Below are 20,079 nucleotides of genomic sequence, written 5' to 3'. Positions count from 1 at the left end.
ACTCGGGCGAAAAGATTTGGGGGGCGCCGTGGGTAAGTGGGGGCTTGCAGCGGGGAGTGGGGGGAAGAGGGAGAGAGAGAGGGCTCCCCCCTGTTCCCCGCTGCTACCCCCCGCTCGGCCACGCCTCTCCCCGCCCCCCGGTGCCCCCGAATCTTTTCACCCGAGTGTGGAAGTACTCGAAAATCGCAATGCTCGATCGAGTAATTACTCGAAACGAGTAGGTTCGCTCATCTCTAGTACACATGTGTACACAACATCCATTATGCAAATATGCAGCACAAATACAAGCGTAAATGCGCTTATACCTATGTCACACCAGCCTGAGGGCTTATTCACGCGAACAGTGTTTTCACGGTTGACTGATATACGCTGGCATGGGATGCATGGGCTCAGCGTATATGGCATTGGATAATCTCTTCTTTATTTGGATCGGTGATGTAGCTGCCATCCAAACATTTGTACATTATTTGAACAACATTTTTATCATCCTCTGTAAATGTAATTCTTAGATTTGCCATTGTGTTCCATTCCCCACACCAGCTCACCTCCTCTCTCCTTATCTCCGGCTGTTCGCAATAGGAGGAGGCGGGGCAGGGGCGGAGCTATGCTCCTGCCCCTTCCCTGTCTCTTGTCTGCAGCCAGCAATGTGAGGGGGGGGGGGCATCGCGACCCCTCCCATTGCAAACAGCTGGAGGACAGGCGAGAGGAGGAGAGAAGGGGGAGGGAATTTAGCAGTCACGCTGTATACTTATCCACATACCGTATAATAATTTGACTGCCAAATTCTATTTAAACTCTGTATTATGACCATTAAGCTCAGAGGCACCATCTGGTACCATCCTGAAGTATATACAAATTTTTAATTACTTTTTATTCCTGATTTGGGTAAGTGAAATAAACAGAAAACTGCCATGTTAGCATTTTTATTTTTTCACAGAACACTTTATGGTTGAACCAGTTAAATAAATAAAGAACATTGGATAAATAATATCATAATGAACAAAATTTAATAAACTATATCAACAGCAACACAAAACCTACCTGCTTTTCTATGTTTTTAAATTGGACCCAACCGTAACTATTGCTGTCCTTCTCAAAACCACTTTTTCTAAGCATTAGCAATAATATAGTTGCAACATAATAAGGAAAACATTAACTTTCATTAAAAGCTCTTTAATGTGGTTAAATGTCCAGTCTTGAATTACAATCAGTGGGCTAACATTTATATTGAGTCTACAATCCCTTTAGTAGGTGGGGACAGCCCGCAACCTCATTGGACGTCTGTTGGTTGTGTTATCTGGATATTGGTTGCTACTAGAGATGAGCGAGTATACTCGCTAAAGGCATTGTTCGAGCGAGCATTGCCTTTAGCGAGTACCTGCCCGCTCGAGACTGAAGGTTCGGGTGCCGGCGCGGGGGAGCGGTGAGTAGAGGCAGTCAGCAGGAGGGAGCGGGGGGGGAGGAAGAAATCTCCCCTCTGTTCCTCCCCGATCTCCCCCGCAGCTCCCTGCCCGCCGCCGGCACCCGAACCTTCAGCTTCGAGTGGGCAGGTACTCGCTAAAGGCAATGCTCGCTCGAGCAATTGCCTTTAGCGAGTATACTCGCTCATCTCTAGTTGCTACCCATGAAATTATGTCCCTGCCTCCTTATCTCTGGTTTAGGGCTTGTTCGTGCAGGTGAGAATCTCGTGCGAGTTGTGTGCGTTGCGAGATGCACAAAACTCATATGAATGGGAACTCCATTCTTTGGAATGGACTTATTCATGTGAGCGTTGTTTTTATTCGCTGCAAGTTCTTTATTTGGCGTTCCCTCAGAATGCCTCACCCATTGTTTTCAATGGGACCTTACAAGACATTGCAAGGCACTTACATGTGTATGCAATAAACGCCCGAGGATCACAACTTCACAGAAGCGATGTGAGGCGTTTTTGAATGAAAAATGCCTTGGCATCAGCATGAAAAAATAAAATACATGCCAGAATTGCAGATTTTGTTAATATTGCCTCTAGAAAAAAATGGAATAAAAAGCAATCAAAATGTCATATAGCCAAAAATAATCAAAAATTGGATAAATGAAGACTAGAGTTCATCCAATAAAAAACAAACCCTTATAGAGCTTCGTCAAAGGAAAATTAAAAATGTTAATGCTCTTGGATTGGGGCGACACAAAGGCAAATCTTTAAAAAAACATTAGAAACCCGTATAAACTTGATATATTGCCAGAATCTGCTGACACAGAGAATAATATTATCACATTATTTATTTTGCATGTTGAATGCTGTAAAATGAAATCCATAAAACAAATTGAGGAATTTGTTTTTTTCCAACCCCCTCAAATAATAAAAGTTATACAATACATTATATGTACTCCAAAATTATGTCATGTCCCGCAAAAAACAAGCACCCATATGGCTATGTCAATGGAACAGTTAAATAGTTATGGGTCTAGAAATGTGACAATGAAAAAAACTGAAAAAATAGTTTGTGATTAGGGCACAAATAGTCTTCGTCACTAAGGGGTTAAACTAAGGAAACACCAAAGCTAAAAATTAATGAGAAACTTGCTGTTTGTCAGGATTTTGTGCATGTCCCTGAAACAATATTGAAGAGGTCTTGCAGAGAACATGTGTTATCTTCTTACTGATCAGTAGGCTGGAAGATGGCTGAGGGGCCTAGCCAAATTGATGGGTTTCAGCTTTCTTTGTATCCTATTAGATAGAGCAGCGGGTAGGTGTTTTGCTGCAGACAGTTTTCTCAGGTTTGTGATAGGGAGAAGTGGAAAATGTTTGATTCTTTATTTTTTTCTGTTTTCATTTCAATATGAGATAAAATAGGATCGAATAGAATAGGTTATTAAAGGGCCAGTCCTGCATTTTTTTTCATTCATTATGTAGCTATCCCCCTGTGTATATTAGTGAGCTAATGTTATCTTGGTTAATTATTGGAAATTAGCAGTATTTGGTACATGCGTTACCCTATTTCGAAAGAGCTCCAAACTAGCGGACTAGAGTAGCTTTGAGCAGCATTTGTCCTGTGCTACTATAACCGGGCACAACAAGATAATTAATATACGAAACAATTTTTGCTTTGAGCAAAAGAACTAATAGTGTTTTGGACCCGAAATCTTGGGCTTTAACCAAAAAATTAGGAAATCAGAGTGGTCTTTTGGTATTAAGAGAGGGTCTCCTTGAGATTCCTCTAGCATATATCTAGTAGTGACAGGCGAACTCAGCCACACATCTTCCTCATACCTCTCTCTTTTTCTTTGGGGCAATATCTATGCCCAACTCCTGAAGAACTATCGGCCATTCCAATAGCGAAACGCGTCGAGCACTAATATTGAACTAATATAAAAATTGAAAACGGACTCTGATGAGGATATTGATGCATGTATCCACACGATAACATCAACAAAGATCCTTTCATCTAGATTGTTGAGTACATCCACTTCAAATACTAACTGGAGTTCATGTGGATGAGGTAGCATTGAAACAAATACGAATCAACTACTGTGTGAGGGATACTAATTTCCCCCACCCAGTGAAATTGTTGTATATACAAGAGACGTACAGGGATCGTTGATACATCTGGGGAGTACACCGTGATACACAATTCTATCCCCCTACTCGTACCCTCGTCTCCTTTTACCCTTTCTTTGTTTTCTTGGTCCTGTCACTTTAAGTTCGTTGTGACTGTCCTTTTTGTTTGCCCTTAATTTTTAATAAATTTCTAATAAAGTCATTTTAATTCTATATCTGTGAAGGGCCTCTAGTTCAGATTATATAGAATACTCATACCACTGTGACTTGGTTAATTATTCCTTTCGATCTGAAACTCCTGGCTTGTTTTTTCTCAAATGCTCATGTAATCTCAGTTCTGACCAGTTCAGATTTACTTGGGGTTGTGCTGTCTGAAACTAGTCAGTTTCTCAGTCTATGTGATGCTGTTACATGGCCTCTACCACAGAAACTGCCTAGAGATGGACATAGGCACTCCAATCTCAGTTAGTGATGAATGATCATTCTTCGCACAGTTGTAATAGAGGAGATCACAGCTCATCCTCCTTATATGGTCTGTAGCTTAGTTAGGGAAATATACAGTACTGTGCAAAGGTTATAGGCAGGTGTGGAAAAATGCGGTTAAGCAAGAACTTTTTTTCAAAAAGAAGAGTCTGATTGACTCCAATTTGTTTTTCTGCAGCAGCGGGATAATGACCCCAAACATTCAACCAATGTCATTAGGAACCATCTTCAAGAACAAGGGGTCCTGGAAGTAATGATATTGCCCCACAAAACTCCTGATCTGTGAAGTAGCTGCAATACACAGAGAAGAACTCCAGAGTGTGACATGCAATCTGATGAGGGGGGCAGGGATGAAAATATGTGTTTTCGCTGGAACAGGCCTTTAAATGACTTTTGCCAATAAGAAAAGTTGGATAAATAGTAAGTGTACTGCACAGTACATGTGAAATATTGCTAATGAGCATTTTAATTTTAAAATAAGCAGGTTGTACAACAGTTCTCGCACTTCCACACTTTATACCTAAAATGTGGGCTCACTGTGCACAAATCTCCCACAATTACCTTTCCCTTACCTTCTCACCATGCTAATCAGCTAATCTCTACTGTACATGCACAGTCAACAGCAAAATGTAGTGTATGTGGCAGTTTCCTTGCTCATGCACAAATACATCAATTTGCATATAAGGGCAAAGATAGCAAACTGCGCATGCAAGACCACCTGACAGGATTGCCAAGGATGAATTTACCAATGACAACGAGAGTAATAAAAGATTGCACATGAGGACAAGTATGTGCTCAATTGCTCAGATTTTGTTTTACTGCTGTGGGTGTTTTCTATGTTTAAAATTCCTTTTACGTAACGAAGACATTGCGGTCAATAATACTAATTATGTCAAAGCATTGGTGGTTCAGTGGTAGAATTCTTGCCTGCCACGCGGGAGGCCCGGGTTCATTTCCTGGCCAATGCAGGGTGCTGCTTTCCCTTTAGCCACATGTGCCACAGAATGCTAAGGCAGCAGAAATGCAGTCCTAAGCTCTCACTCATGAACTGCAGGTTGTAAGTTCAACCCTTACTTGGTTCAGGTAGGTGGCTCAAGGTTGACTCAGCCTTCCATCCTTCTGAGGTTGGTAAAATGAGTATGCAGCTTGGTGGAGGGTAATAAATAAATTATCTGAAAGCGCTGCAGAATAAGTTGGCGCTATACCAATAACAAGATTTATTTTATTTATTTAATACAGTCAGTATACATATGCAGCTAAGTTTAACTTCACTGCATTAACTTTCTGCAACAAGTTGTTTTAGTTTTTAGGCCGCTATTGAAAGGGCTAATACATTGAGACAGAGAAGTTTTTCTTAACACACTATTAGAGATGAGCGAGCACCAAAATGCTCGGGTGCTCGTTACTCGGGACGAAATTTTCGCGATGCTCGAGGGTTCGTTTCGAATAACGAACCCCATTGAAGTCAATGGGCGACCCGAGCATTTTTATATATCGCAGATGCTCGCTAAGGTTTCCATTTGTGAAAATCTGGGCAATTCAAGAAAGTGATGGCAACGACACAGCAACGGATAGGGCAGGCGAGGGGCTACATGTTGGGCTGCATCTCAAGTTCCCAGGTCCCACTATTAAGCCACAATAGCGGCAAGAGTGGCCCCCCCCTCCCAACAATTTTTACTTCTGAAAAGCCCTCATTAGCAATGCATACCTTAGCTAAGCACCACACTACCTCCAACAAAGCACAATCACTGCCTGCATGACACTCTGCTGCCACTTCTCCTGGGTTACATGCTGCCCAACCCCCCCCCCCCCCCGCATGACCCAGTGTCCACACCGCACACCAAAGTGTCCCTGTGCAGCCTTCAGCTGCCCTCATGCCACACCACCCTCATGTCTATTTATAAGTGCGTCTGCCATGAGGAGGAATCGCAGGCACACACTGCAGAGGGTTGGCATGGCTAGGCAGCGACCCTCTTTAAAAGGGGCGGGGCGATAGCCCACAATGCTGTACAGAAGCAATGAGAAATATAATCCTGTGCCACCGCCATCAGGAGCTGCACACGTGGGCATAGCAATGGGGAACCTATGTGCCACACACTATTCATTCTGTCAAGGTGTCTGCATGCCCCAGTCAGACCGCGGTTTTTTATAAATAGTCACAGGCAGGTACAACTCCGCAATGGGAATTCCGTGTGCACCCACAGCATGGGTGGCTCCCTGGAACCCACCGGCTGTACATAAATGTATCCCATTGCAGTGCCCTGGACAGCAGAGCTTACCTCAGATTAAATGCAGGTAGGCTTCGGCCCACACTGCATGCCCCAACCTGACCGGGGTTTTTAATTCATAGACACAGGCAGGTACAACTCCCTATTGTGAAGTCCCTGTGGACCGACAGCATGGGTGGGTGCCAGGAAGCCACCGGCGGTACATAAATATATCCCATTGCATTGCCCATCACAGCTGAGGTAATGTCATGTATAATGCAGGTGGGCTTCGGCCCACACTGCATGCCCCAGTCAGACTGGGGTTCTTTAGAAGTGGACACATGCAGTTACAACTCCGTGTGGACCGACAGCATGGGTGGCTCCCTGGAACCCACCGGCGGTACATAAATGTATCCCCTTGCAGTGCCCATCACAGCTGAGGTAATGTCATGTTTAATGCAGGTGGGCTTCGGCCCACACTGCATGCCCCAGTCAGAATGGGGTTCTTTATAACTGGACACATGCAGTTACAACTCCGTGTGGACCGACAGCATGGGTGGGTGCCAGGAAGCCACCGCGGTACATAAATATATCCCATTGCAGTGCCCAGCACAGCTGATGTAACGTCAGCTTTAATGCAGGTGGGCAAAAATTTTATTGGATTACACTGTAGGCGAGGGCCCGAAAAAATTGGTGTACCAACAGTACTAATGTACGTCAGAAAAATTGCCCATGCCCAACCAAGAGGGCAGGTGAAACCCATTAATCGCTTTGGTTAATGTGGCTTAATTTGTAACTAGGCCTGGAGGCAGCCCAGTTAAAATAAAAAATGGTTCAGGTGCAAGTTTCAACGCTTTAATGAACGTATAAAAATTGTTTACAAAAATTATATGACTGACCTTGTGGGCCTAAGAAAAATTGCCCGTTCGGCGTGATTACGTCAGGTTTCAGGAGGAGGAGCAGGAGGAGGAGGATGAATATTATACACAGATTGATGAAGCTAAAAGGTCCACGTTTTTGATGGTGATAGAGAACAATGCTTCCATCCGCGGGTGCAGCCTACGTATTGTTTAGGTATCACTGCTGTCCGCTGGTGGAGAAGAGAAGTCTGGGGAAATCCAGGCTTTGTTCATCTTGATGAGTGTACGCCTGTCGACACTGTCGGTTGACAGGCGGGTACGCTTATCTGTGATGATTCCCCCAGCCGCACTAAACACCCTCTCTGACAAGACGCTAGCCGCAGGACAAGCAAGCACCTCCAGGACATACAGCGCGAGTTCAGGCCACATGTCCAGCTTCGACACCCAGTAGTTGTAGGGGGCAGAGGCGTCACGGAGGACGGTCGTGCGATCGGCTACGTACTCCCTCACCATCCTTTTACAGTGCTGACGCCGACTCAGCCTTGACTGGGGAGCGGTGACACAGTCTTGCTGGGGAGCCAGAAAGCTGTCAAAGGCCTTAGAGAGTGTTCCCCTGCCTGTGCTGTACATGCTGCCTGATCTCCGCGCCTCCCCTGCTACCTGGCCCTCGGAACTGCGCCTTCGGCCACTAGCGCTGTCGGATGGGAATTTTACCATCAGCTTGTCCGCCAGGGTCCTGTGGTATAGCATCACTCTCGAACCCCTTTCCTCTTCGGGTATGAGAGTGGAAAGGTTCGCCTTATACTGTGGGTCGAGCAGTGTGTACACCCAGTAATCCGTAGTGGCCAGAATGCGTGTAACGCGAGGGTCACGAGAAAGGCATCCTAACATGAAGTCAGCCATGTGTGCCAGGGTACCTGTACGCAACACATGGCTGTCCTCACAAGGAAGATCACTTTCAGGATCCTCCTCCTCAGACCATACACGCTGAAAGGATGACAGGCAAGCAGCATGGGTACCCTCAGCAGTGGGCCAAGCTGTCTCTTCCCCCTCCTCCTCATCCTCCTCATGCTCCTCATGCTCCTCCTCCTCAACGCGCTGAGATATAGACAGAAGGGTGCTCTGACTATCCAGCGACATACTGTCTTCCCCCGCCTCTGTTTCCGAGCGCAAAGCGTCTGGCTTTATGCTTTGCAGGGAACTTCTCAAGAGGCATAGCAGAGAAGTGGTGACGCTAATGATTGCAGCATCGCCGCTCACCATCTGGGTAGACTCCTCAAAGTTTCCAAGGACCTGGCAGATGTCTGCCAACCAGGCCCACTCTTCTGTAAAGAATTGAGGAGGCTGACTCCCACTGCGCCGCCCATGTTGGAGTTGGTATTCCACTATAGCTCTACGCTGCTCATAGAGCCTGGCCAACATGTGGAGCGTAGAGTTCCACCGTGTGGGCACGTCGCACAGCAGTCGGTGCACTGGCAGATGAAACCAGAGTGGCAGCGTCCGTGTGGGACTTGCGGAAATGTGCGCAGAGCCGGCGCACCTTTCCGAGCAGGTCTGACAAGCGTGGGTAGCTTTTCAGAAAGCGCTGAACCACCAAATTAAAGACGTGGGCCAGGCATGGCACGTGCGTGAGACTGCCGAGCTGCAGAGCCGCCACCAGGTTACGGCCGTTGTCACACACGACCATGCCCGGTTGGAGGCTCAGCGGCGCAAGCCAGCGGTCGGTCTGCTCTGTCAGACCCTGCAGCAGTTCGTGGGCCGTGTGCCTCTTATCTCCTAAGCTGGGTAGTTTCAGCACGGCCTGCTGACGCTTGCCCACTGCTGTGCTGCCGTGCCGCACGACACCGACTGCTGGCGACGTGCTGCTGCTGACACATCTTGATTGCGAGACAGAGGTTGTGATGGAGGAGGAGGAGGAGGGGGGTTTAGGGGAGGAAGCAGACACCGCTGTAGATACCACCACCGAGCTGGGGCCTGCAATTCTGGGGGTGGGTAGGACGTGAGCGGTCCCAGGCTCTGACTCTGTCCCAGCCTCCAATAAATTCACCCAATGTGCCGTCAGGGAGATATAGTGGCCCTGCCCGCCTGTGCTTGTCCACGTGTCCATTGTTAAGTGTACCTTGGCAGTAACCGCGTTGGTGAGGGCGCGTACAATGTTGCGGGAGACGTGGTCGTGCAGGGCTGGGACGGCACATCGGGAAAAGTAGTGGCAACTGGGAACTGAGTAGCGTGGGGCCGCCGCCGCCATCATACCTTTGAAAGCCTCCGTTTCCACAACCCTATATGGCAGCATCTCCAGGCTGATAAATTTGGCTATGTGCACGTTTAACGCTTGAGCGTGCGGGTGCGTGGTGGCGTACTTGCGCTTGCGCTCAAACACTTGCGCTAGCGACGGCTGGACGGTGCGCTGAGAGACATTGGTGGATGGGGCCGAGGACAGCGGAGGTGAGGGTGTGGGTGCAGGCCAGGAGACGGTAGTGCCTGTGTCCTGAGACGGGGGTTGGATCTCAGTGGCAGGTTGGGGCACAGGGGGAGAGGCAGTGGTGCAAACCGGAGGCGGTGAACGGCCTTCATCCCACCTTGTGGGGTGCTTGGCCATCATATGTCTGCGCATGCTGGTGGTGGTGAGGCGGGTGGTGGTGGCTCCCCGGCTGATCTTGGCGCAACAAAAGTTGCACACCACAGTTCGTCGGTCGTCTGCACTCTCAGTGAAAAACTGCCAGACCTTTGAGCACCTCGGCCTCTGCAGGGTGGCATGGTGCGAGGTAGCGCTTTGGGAAACAGTTGGTGGATTATTCGGTCTGGCCCTGCCTCTACCCCTGGCCACCGCACTGCCTCTTCCAACCTGCCCTGCTGCTGCACTTGCCTTCCCCTCTGAAGACTTGTCCTCAGTAGGCGTAGCAAACCAGGTGGGGTCAGTCACCTCATCGTCCTGCTGCTCTTCCTCCGAATCCTCTGTGCGCTCCTCCCTCGGACTTACTCCAATTACTACTACCTGAGTGATAGACAATTGTGTCTCATCGTCATCGTCCTCCTCACCCACTGAAAGCTCTTGAGACAGTTGCCGGAAGTCCCCAGCCTCATCCCCCGGACCCCCGGAACTTTCCAAAGGTTGGGCATCGGTCACGACAAACTCCTCCAGTGGGAGAGGATTCGGAACCATTGCTGCCCATTCTGGGCAGGGGCCCGAGAACAGTTCCTGGGAGTCTGCCTGCTCCTCAGAATGTGTCATTGTAATGGAGTGAGGAGGCTGGGAGGAAGGAGGAGCAGCAGCCAGAGGATTCAGAGTTGCAGCAGTGGACGGCGCAGAACTCTGGGTGGTCGATAGGTTGTTGGATGCACTTTCTGCCATCCACAACAGGACCTACTCACACTGCTCATTTTCTAATAAAGGTCTACCGCGTGGACCCATTAATTGTGAGATGAATGTGGGGACGCCAGAAACGTGCCTCTCTCCTAATCCCGCAGCAGTCGGCTGCGATACACCTGGATCAGGAGCTCGGTCTGTGCCCACACCCTGACTTGGGCCTCCGCTTCCTCGTCCACGTCCACGTCCTCTAGGCCTACCCCTACCCCTTAGCATGCTGTATTACCAGTAGTGCAGAAACAGAACGCTGTAATTAAATGTGACGCTTATTGGCCTGTGGTTGGAGGCTGACTTCGCTTACGGAACGCACAGCAGAGCCAGGAAAGAATTTTGCGCACGCCTGCTGTAACACTTAGCTGGCTGCGTATGAATGAGGACAACTACCCCCAGCAGAGACGCAGTACACTGAGGACGGTCACAGGCAGCCCAAATAGATTTTTTTTCCAAATTTTTTTGGAAAAGCCCACTGCCTATATAGACTGTATATGTCTTTCACTGTCCCTGCCTCACCACCACTACTGGCCCTGGACTATGTAAAATTACTGCAGACTGTTTCACTCTGGACAGGATGACAGCGGTGATGTAAGAGGCAACGCAGAGCCAGGAAAGAATTTTGCGCACGCCTGCTGTAACACTTAGCTGGCTGCGTATGAATTAGGACAACTACCCCCAGCAGAGACGCAGTACAGTCAGGACGGTCACAGGCAGCCCAAATAGATTTTTTTTCCCAAATTTTTTTGGAAAAGCCCACTGCCTATATAGACTGTATATGTCTTTCACTGTCCCTGCCTCACCACCACTACTGGCCCTGGACTATGTAAAATTACTGCAGACTGTTTCACTCTGGACAGGATGACAGCGGTGATGTAAGAGGCAACGCAGAGCCAGGAAAGAATTTTGCGCAAGCCTGCTGTAACACTTAGCTGGCTGCGTATGAATTAGGACAACTACCCCCAGCAGAGACACAGTACAGTCAGGACGGTCACAGGCAGCCCAAATAGATTTTTTTCCCCAAATTTTTTTGGAAAAGCCCACTGCCTATATAGATTGTATATGTCTTTCACTGTCCCTGCCTCACCACCACTACTGGCCCTGGACTATGTAAAATTACTGCAGGATGCAATGCTCTGCACGGCCGATATACAAAAAAAAAAAAAAAGTGCAACACTGCAAAAAGCAGCCTCAACAGTACTGCACACGGTCAGATGTGGCCCTAAGAAGGACCGTTGGGGTTCTTGTAGCCTAAAATCAATCCTAACACTCTCCCTATAGCAGCTCCGGCATCAGCAGCACTTTCCCTGATCTCTGTCAGAATGCATCTGTGGCGAGCCGCGGGAGGGGCCGATTTATATACTCGGGTGACACCTGATCTCGCCAGCCACTCACTGCAGGGGGGTGGTATAGGGCTTGAACGTCGCAGGGGGAAGTTGTAATGCCTTCCCTGTCTTTCTATTGGCCAGAAAAGCGCGCTAACGTCTCAGAGATGAAAGTGAAAGTAACTCGAACATCGCGTGGTGCTCGCCTCTAGTAACGAGCATCTCGAACACACTAATACTCGAACGAGTATCAAGCTCGGACGAGTGCGTTCGCTCATCTCTACACTATGTCTCAAGTTAAACTTTGCTACATCTGTACTATCCTGGCTCTTAAAATATAAACACAATACTAATCATAGCAGCTTGAGGTCATGTTTTTTCCTAATGCTCATGTAAATATAAGGATTATGTATAAACCTTGTATCATTTCATTTTTAGTTAAAAAAGTTACATTTATGAAGAAGGAACCTTTGTAATTTCTTCAGCAACAAGTAATAAAACCAGATGTGTATAATTTACTCTACATAAACCGGTATACCCTGCTGGCAAAATATCTTCATTTAGGTTTATAATTAGAGATGAGCGAACACCAAAATGTTCGGGTGTTCGTTATTCGTAACGAACTTCCCGTGATGCTCGAGGGTTCGTTTCGAACAACGAACCCCATTGAAGTCAATGGGCGACCAGAACATTTTTGTATTTCGCCGATGCTCGCTAAGGTTTTCATGTGTGAAAATCTGGGCAATTCAGGAAAGTGATGGGAATGACACAGTGACGGATAGGGCAGGCGAGGGGCTACATGTTGGGCTGCATCCTAAGTTCACAGGTCCCACTATTAAGCCACAATAGCGGCAAGAGTGGGCCCCCCCCCCTCCCAACAACTTTTACTTCTGAAAAGCCCTCATTAGCATGGCATACCTTTGCTAAGCACCACACTACCTCCAACAAAGCACAATCACTGCCTGCATGACACTCCACTGACACTTCTCCTGAGTTACATGCTGCCCAACCGCACCCCCTCCCCCCCACAGCGCACACCAAAGTGTCCCTGCGCAGCCTTCAGCTGCCCTCATGCCACACCACGCTCATGTCTATTTAGAATTGCGTCTGCCATGACGAGGGACCTCAGGCATACACTGCAGAGGTTGGCACGGCTAGGCAGCGACCCTCTTTAAAAGTGGCGGAGCGATAGCCCACAATGCTGTACAGAAGCAATGAGAAATAGAATCCTGTGCCACCGCCATCAGGAGCTGCACACGTGGGCATAGCAATGGGGAACCTATGTGCCACACACTATTCATTCTGTCAAGGTGTCTGCATGCCCCAGTCAGACCGGGCTTTTTAATTCATAGACACAGGCAGGTACAACTCCCTATTGTGAAGTCCCTGTCGACCCACAGCATGGGTGGCTCCCTGGAACCCACCGGCGGTACACAGAAATATCCCATTGCATTGCCCAACACAGCTGAGGTAGTAATGTCGTGCTTAATGCAGGTGGGCTTCGGCCCACACTGCATGCCCCAGTCAGACTGGGGTTCTTTACAAGTGGACACATGTAGGTTTAACTCCCTGTGGACCCACTGCCTGGGTGGGTGCCAGGAAGCCACCGGCGGTACATAGAAATATCCCATTGCATTGCCCAACACAGCTGAGGTAGTAATGTCGTGCGTAATACAGGTGGGCTTCGGCCCACACTGCATGCCCCAGTCAGACGGGTTCTTTAGAAGTGTACAGATGTATTAAAAACTCAGTGTGCACCTACAGCATGGGTGGCTCCCTGGAACCCACCGGCGGTACACAAAAATATCCCATTGCATTGCCCAACACAGCTGAGGTAGTAATGTCGTGCGTAATACAGGTGGGCTTCGGCCCACACTGCATGCCCCAGTCAGACTGGGGTTCTTTACAAGTGGACACATGTAGGTTTAACTCCCTGTGGACCCACTGCCTGGGTGGGTGCCAGGAAGCCACCGGCGGTACATAGAAATATCCCATTGCATTGCCCAACACAGCTGAGGTAGTAATGTCGTGCGTAATACAGGTGGGCTTCGGCCCACACTGCATGCCCCAGTCAGACGGGTTCTTTAGAAGTGTACAGATGTATTAAAAACTCAGTGTGCACCTACAGCATGGGTGGCTCCCTGGAACCCACCGGCGGTACACAAAAATATCCCATTGCATTGCCCAACACAGCTGAGGTAGTAATGTCGTGCGTAATACAGGTGGGCTTCGGCCCACACTGCATGCCCCAGTCAGACGGGTTCTTTAGAAGTGTACAGATGTATTAAAAACTCAGTGTGCACCTACAGCATGGGTGGCTCCCTGGAACCCACCGGCGGTACACAAAAATATCCCATTGCATTGCCCAACACAGCTGAGGTAGTAATGTCGTGCGTAATACAGGTGGGCTTCGGCCCACACTGCATGCCCCAGTCAGACTGGGGTTCTTTACAAGTGGACACATGTAGGTTTAACTCCCTGTGGACCCACTGCCTGGGTGGGTGCCAGGAAGCCACCGGCGGTACATAGAAATATCCCATTGCATTGCCCAACACAGCTGAGGTAACGTCAGCTGTAATGCAGGTGGGCTAAAAATTAATTTGATTACACTGTAGGCGAGGGCCCACAAAAATTGCTGTATCAACAGTACTAATGTACATCCCAAAAATTGGCCATGGCCAGCCAAGAGGGCAGGTGAAACCCATTAATCGCTTTGGTTAATGTGGCTTAAGTGGTAACTAGGCCTGGAGGCAGCCCAGTGTAACGAAAAATTGGTTCAAGTTAAAGTTCCAACGCTTTTAAGCTAATTGAAACTTATAAAAATTGTTCTGAAAAATTATTTGAGTGAGCCTTGTGGCCCTAAGAAAAATTGCCCGTTCAGCGTGATTACGTGAGGTTTCAGGAGGAGGAGCAGCAGGAGGAGGAGGAGGAATATTAGACACAGATTGATGAAGCACAAATGTCCCCGTTTTGGATGGTGAGAGAGAACGTAGCTTCCATCCGCGGGTGCAGCCTACGTATTGCTTACGTATCGCTGCTGTCCGCTGGTGGAGAACAGAAGTCTGGCGAAATCCAGCCTTTGTTCATCTTGATGAGTGTTAGCCTGTCGGCACTGTCGGTTGACAAGCGGCTACGCTTATCGGTGATGATTCCCCCAGCCGCACTAAACACCCTCTCCGACAACACGCTAGCCGCAGGACAAGCAAGCACCTCAAGGGCATACAGGGCTAGTTCAGGCCACGTGTCCAGCTTCGACACCCAGTAGTTGTAGGGGGCAGAGGCGTCACCAAGGATGGTCGTGCGATCCGCTACGTACTCCCTCACCATCCTTTTGCAGTGCTCCCGCCGACTCAGCCGTGACTGGGGAGCGGTGACACAGTCTTGGTGGGGAGCCATAAAGCTGGCCAGGCCCTTAAAGACTGTTGCACTGCCTGGGATGTACATGCTGCTCGATCTACGCACATCCCCTGCAACATGGCCCTCGGAACTGCGCCTTCTGCCACTAGCGCTGTCGGCTGGGAATTTTACCATCAGCTTGTCCGCAAGGGTCCTGTGGTATAGCAACACTCTCGAACCCCTTTCCTCTTCGGGAATCAGAGTGGGCAGGTTCTCCTTATACCGTGGATCGAGCAGTGTGTACACCCAGTAATCCGTAGTGGCCAGAATGCGTGCAACGCGAGGGTCACGAGAAAGGCATCCTAACATGAAGTCAGCCATGTGTGCCAGGGTACCTGTACGCAACACATGGCTGTCTTCACTAGGAAGATCACTTTCAGGATCCTCCTCCTCCTCCTCCTCCTCAGGCCATACACGCTGAAAGGATGACAGGCAATCAGCCGGTGTACCGTCAGCAGCGGGCCAAGCTGTCTCTTCCCCCTCCTCCTCATCCTCCTCCTCCTCCTGTACGCGCTGTGAAATAGACAGGAGGGTGCCCTGACTATCCAGCGGCATACTGTCTTCCCCCGCCCCCGTTTCCGAGCGCAAAGCAGCTGCCTTTATGGTTTGCAGGGAATTTCTCAAGATGCATAGCAGAGGAATGGTGACGCTAATGATTGTAGCATCGCCGCTCACCACCTGGGTAGACTCCTCAAAATTACCAAGGACATGGCAGATGTCTGCCAACCAGGCCCACTCTTCTGAAAGGAATTGAGGAGGCTGACTCCCACTGCGCCGCCCATGTTGGAGTTGGTATTCGACTATAGCTCTACGCTGTTCATAGAGCCTGGCCAACATGTGGAGCGTAGAGTTCCACCGTGTGGGCACGTCGCACAGCAGTCGGTGCACTGGCAGCTTAAAGTGATGTTGCAGGGTGCGCAGGGTGGCAGCGTCCGTGTGGGACTTGCGGAAATGTGCGCAGAGCCGGCGCGCCTTTACGAGCAGGTCTGACAAGCGTGGGTAGCTTTTCAGAAACCGCTGAACCACCAAATTAAAGACGTGGGCCAGGCATGGCACGTGCGTGAGGCTGCCGAGCTGCAGAGCCGCCACCAGGTTACGGCCGTTGTCACACACGACCATGCCCGGTTGGAGGCTCAGCGGCGCAAGCCAGCGGTCGGTCTGCTGTGTCAGACCCTGCAGCAGTTCGTGGGCCGTGTGCCTCTTATCGCCTAAGCTGAGTAGTTTCAGCACGGCCTGCTGACGCTTGCCCACCGCTGTGCTGCCACACCGCGCGACACCGACTGCTGGCGACATGCTGCTGCTAACACATCTTGATTGTGAGACAGAGGAGGAGGAGGAGGAGGAGGAGGGTGCTTTAGTGGAGGAAGCATACACCTCCGCAGATACCACCACCGAGCTGGGGCCCGCAATTCTGGGGGTGGGTAGGACGTGAGCGGTCCCAGGCTCTGACTCTGTCCCAGCCTCCACTAAATTCACCCAATGTGCCGTCAGGGAGATGTAGTGGCCCTGCCCGCCTGTGCTTGTCCACGTGTCCGTAGTTAAGTGGACCGTGGCAGTAACCGCGTTGGTGAGGGCGCGCACAATGTTGCGGGAGACGTGGTCGTGCAGGGCTGGGACGGCACATCGGGAAAAGTAGTGGCGACTGGGAACTGAGTAGCGCGGGGCCGCCGCCTCCATGATACTTTTGAAGGACTCCGTTTCCACAACCCTATACGGCAGCATCTCAAGGCTGATGAATTTTGCGATGCGGACGGTTAACGTTTGAGCGTGCGGGTGCGTGGCGGCGTACTTGCGCTTGCGCTCGAACACTTGCGCAAGCGACGGCTGAACGGTGCGCTGAACTACACTGCTGGATGGGGCCGAGGACAGCAGAGATGAGGGTGTGGGTGCAGGCCATGAGGCGGTAGTGCCTGTGTCCTGAGAGGGGGGTTGCATCTCAGTGGCAGGTTGGGGCACAGGGGGAGAGGCAGGGGTGCAAACCGGAGGCGGTGAACGGCCTTCGTCCCACCTTGTGGGGTGCTTGGCCATCATATGTCTGCGCATGGTGGTGGTGGTGAGGCTGTTGGTGTTGGCTCCCCGGCTGAGCTTTGCGCAACAAAGGTTGCACACCACTGTTCGTCGGTCGTCAGGCGTCTCTGTGAAAAACTGCCAGACCTTAGAGCACCTCGGCCTCTGCAGGGTGGCATGGCGCGGGGGGGCGCTTTGGGAAACACTTGGTGGATTATTCGGTCTGGCCCTGCCTCTACCCCTGGCCCTGGCCACCGCACTGCCTCTTGCAACCTGCCCTGCTGATGCCCTTGACTCCCCCTCTGAAGACCTGTCCTCCTGAGTAAGCGTTGCACACCAGGTGGGGTCAGTCACCTCATCGTCCTGCTGCTCTTCCTCCGAATCCTCTGTGCGCTGCTCCCTGGGACTTACTGCCCTTACTACTACCTCACTGCAAGACAACTGTGTCTGATCGTCATCGTCCTCCTCACCCACAGAAAGTTGTTGAGACAGTTGGCGGAAGTCCCCAGCCTCTTCCCCCGGACCCCGGGAACTTTCGAATGGTTGGGCATCAGTGACGATAAACTCCTCTGGTGGGAGAGGAACCGCTGCTGCCCAATCTAAGCAGGGGCCCGAGAACAGTTCCTGGGAGTGTTCCCGCTCCTGAGCAGGTGTCATTGTAGTGGAGTGAGGAGGCTGGGAGGAAGGAGGAGCAGCAGACAGAGGATTCGGATTGGCAGCAGTGGACGGCGCAGAACTGCGGGTAGACGATAGGTTGCTCGAAGCACTTTCTGCCATCCAGGACAGGACCTGCTCACACTGCTCATTTTCTAATAACCGTCTCCCGCGTGGACCCATTAATTGGGCGATGAATGTGGGGACGCCAGAAACGTGCCTCTCTCCTAATCGCGCAGCAGACAGCTGCGACACACCTGGATCAGGAGCTTGGCCTGTGCCCACACCCTCACTTGGCCCTCCGCGTCCTCGGCCACGTCCACGTCCACGTCCTCTAGGCTTACCCCTACCCCTCAGCATGCTGTATTACCAGTGATTAGATTTCCCAGGCAGGAAATAAATTGGCGCAAGACTGCAGGCCAAATATAATTTTTGCCCTTTTTGGAAAACGAAAGGCCCCACTGCCTCTAGTGAATGAATTATCTAAGTTTAATAACTGCGCTGTGTCCCTGCTTATGTGTCACAGAACGTGAGGGTAGCAGAGTTATTAACTGTGGCAGAGCAGGTATTTTTTTTCCCAATTAAGGAAAGCAAATGGCGAAGCCAGCAGTAAAGCGTAGCTGGCTGCGTATGATTTAGCAATGTTTTTCACGCAGCTCACACGTCTCCACAGGCGTAAGGACGGACACAGGCTGGACAAATAGATTTCTTTTCAGTTTTTTCCCACCAACAGGCAGCACTGCGTATATTCAATGAACCTGCGAAGTTTAATAACTGCGCTGTGTCCCTGCTTATGTGTCACAGAACGTGAGGGTAGCAGAGTTATTATAACTCTTGGAGAGCAGGTATTTTTTTTCCCAATTAAGGAAAGCAAATGGCGAAGCCAGCAGTAAAGCGTAGCTGGCTGCGTATGATTTAGCAATGTTTTTCACGCAGCTCACACGTCTCCACAGGCGTAAGGACGGACACAGGCTGGACAAATAGATTTCTTTTCAGTTTTTTCCCACCAACAGGCAGCACTGCGTATATTCAATGAACCTGCGAAGTTTAATAACTGCGCTGTGTCCCTGCTTATGTGTCACAGAACGTGAGGGTAGCAGAGTTATTATAACTCTTGGAGAGCAGGTATTTTTTTTCCCAATTAAGGAAAGCAAATGGCGAACCCAGCAGTAAACCGTAGCTGGCTGCGTATGATTTAGCAATGTTTTTCACGCAGCTCACACGTCTCCACAGGCGTAAGGACGGACACAGGCTGGACAAATAGATTTCTTTTCAGTTTTTTCCCACCAACAGGCAGCACTGCGTATATTCAATGAACCTGAGAAGTTTAATAACTGCGCTGTGTCCCTGCTTATGTGTCACAGAACGTGAGGGTAGCAGAGTTATTAACTGTGGCAGAGCAGGTATTTTTTTTCCCAATTAAGGAAAGCAAATGGCGAAGCCAGCAGTAAAGCGTAGCTGGGTGCGTATGATTTAGCAATGTTTTTCACGCAGCTCACACGTGTCCACAGGCGTTAGGACGGACAGAGGCTGGACAAATAGATTTGTTTTCAGGTTTTTCCCACCAACAGGCAGCACTGCGTATATTCTATGAATAATAACTGTGTTGTGGCCCTGCCTATACAATTCTTTCCCTGCAGTATCAATGGAGGGTGGAATGCTCTGCAGAGGCGATTTTGAGAAGCCCAAAAAAAATGCAGCACAGCCAACAGCAGCCTGGACAGTACTGCACACGGATAAATATGGCCCTAGAAAGGACCGTTGAGGTTCTTGAAGGCTACACTCACTCCTAACACTCTCCCTGCCTATGCAGCACTTCTGTCCCTAATGCCAGGTGCAACGGTCTGCAGAGGCGACTTTGAGAAAAAAAAAAATCCCACTGCTAACAGCAGCCAACACACAGCTATCAGTGGCCCTAATAAGGACCTTTGGGGGGTCTTGAAGCCTACACTAACTACCAATTCTTTCCCTACAGCAGCTCCGGTATAAACAGCACTGTCCCTCATCTAACTCACACCGCATCTGAGGCGAGCCGCGGGAGGGGCCGACTTTTATATTAGGCGAACACCTGATCTCGCCAGCCACTCACAGCAGGGGGGTGGTATAGGGCTTAAACGTTGCAGGGGGAAGTTGTAATGCCTTCCCTGTCTTTCAATTGGCCAGAAAAGCGCGCTAACGTCTCAGGGAAGGAAGTGAAAGTAACCAGAACACCGCATGGTGTTCGTCACGAATAACGAACATCCCGAACACC

General features: G+C 50.0%; 1 non-coding gene across 1 annotated transcript; it reads left to right on the top strand.

Annotated features, from left to right (window-relative positions):
- The first annotated feature begins 4,918 nt into the window (after positions 1-4,918).
- On the top strand, positions 4,919-4,989 carry TRNAG-GCC (transfer RNA glycine (anticodon GCC)). The gene has a single exon. It is a non-coding gene; the product is annotated as a tRNA-Gly (tRNA).
- Positions 4,990-20,079: the final 15,090 nt, after the last annotated feature.

This window comes from Eleutherodactylus coqui, chromosome 2, assembly GCF_035609145.1.
Source record: "Eleutherodactylus coqui strain aEleCoq1 chromosome 2, aEleCoq1.hap1, whole genome shotgun sequence".
NCBI classification, from domain to species: Eukaryota; Metazoa; Chordata; class Amphibia; order Anura; family Eleutherodactylidae; genus Eleutherodactylus; species Eleutherodactylus coqui.
This window is presented reverse-complemented; position numbering and strand designations above follow the sequence as displayed.